This window comes from Cricetulus griseus, chromosome 9 (genome assembly GCF_003668045.3).
Source record: "Cricetulus griseus strain 17A/GY chromosome 9, alternate assembly CriGri-PICRH-1.0, whole genome shotgun sequence".
In the NCBI taxonomy this organism is placed as follows: Eukaryota; Metazoa; Chordata; class Mammalia; order Rodentia; family Cricetidae; genus Cricetulus; species Cricetulus griseus.
Genome location: NC_048602.1, coordinates 10,860,000 through 10,861,674, shown reverse-complemented (window position 1 = coordinate 10,861,674; position 1,675 = coordinate 10,860,000).

Below are 1,675 nucleotides of genomic sequence, written 5' to 3'. Positions count from 1 at the left end.
GCAAGCATCTGTCTCTGGCATTCACACCCCTGAGGGGCCCTGAGCAGGTTAGGTGACTTCGCTGAGGCTGCTCGTGCCTCCTCCGAAGGAGTCTGTGTGGGAATCTCAGAACCTCACCGCTCTCCCAAGGCCCCGCCGTCTGCTGCCCCAGGTTTGCCCTTCCTCCTGGGCCTCTGAGAGTTGGAAGGAGAGATGGGGCAGGTGGGACAATAGGCTCTGCCTGGGTGCTCCCCCACCCCATGTGCTGGGTAGTTTTCAGGGGTCTCTGCTAGACACACCACTACTTGGTGTCTTCTGCTCCTTCCCCCTTACCTGCAGGGGTGGTGCACACACGGCCCTTCCCTGCCCTGCGTCCCTCTTCATCCCCTGGGGAGCTCATCCAGGCCCTGCCTGCTTCAGGCACATCAGCCCTCCTCAGCCCAGCAACTTCTGACACTCGTGGCCTCGGGAGTCTGAGGTGGAACCCATCTGTGCGGTTCCTTCTGCATTGCCAGACAAGCAGCGTGTGTGTGTGTGTGTGTGTGTGTGTGTGTGTGTGTGTGTGTGTGTGTGTGTGTGTGTAGGGGGGTGAGTTTTATCTCATCACTGCAGACTAGGAAGCAAGAGAGTGGACAGGAACGAGACTAACCTTCAAAGGCCTGAACCCAGGAACTTCTTTCAGCCGGGTCCCACCCTTCAAGGTTCCGTAGCCTCCTACAATAATGCTGCCTCAGGCAGAAAAGTGTCTGTTGCTCAGGCAGGGCATCTGAGTTTGGATCCCCAGAAGCCACATAAAAGCCAAGCATAGGGATTCCGCCGACTGACCTGGAACTAGAGCCCCCACCCAGTGGCTGAAGGAAGCAGAGACAGACATCCACAGATATACACTGAGCTGAAATCGGGAATTTAGTGAAGAGAGGGAGGAATGAAGAGCGAAGGGGTCGGTACCAGGTTAGAGAAACCCACAGAAACAGCTGGCCGAACAAGGGAGAGCACATCGACCCCAGATGCTGTCGGGGAGGCCAGTACAAGACTGATCCAGACCCCTGAACATGGATGTCAATAAGGAGGCCTCTGCACTCCAGGGAGCCTCTGGTGGTGGATTAGTATTTTTCCCTGGTGCAAGAAGGGACTTTGAGAGCCCATCCCATGTGAAGGGTTACACTCTGGCCCTGGACACATGGGGAAGGGCCCAGGATCAGCATAGGAAGACTTGGTGGACTTTGCAGAGCCCCCGTTGAGGGCCCTACCCTGCCTGGGGAGTGGTGGGTGGATGGAGTGGGGGGTGGGCTGGGGTGGGGGAGGAGGGTTGGGGGTGAGGGGAGGGAGAGGGAGAAGGGACTTACATGTGAAACAAGCTTGTTCCCTAACTAGAATAAAAAAAAAAAAAAGCCAAGCATAGGAACACACATCAGTAACTCCATAGCTGGGGCTAGGGCTGGAGCAGGTTGATCCCCAGAGCTCATTGGCTGGCCAGTCTAGTCAGAAACCTTATCTCAAAACGGGTGAAGAGTGATCAAGAAAGATACCTGGCACCAGCCACTCAGCTACATACAGATACACACACACACACACACACACACACACACACACACACACACACACACACACTGCAGTCAGCTGGGAAGCAGTAGAATGTTGGTTGACTCTGGAGGAGCAGGAAAGCCAGGAGGGGAACTGAGGCTTTGGGCTGGAG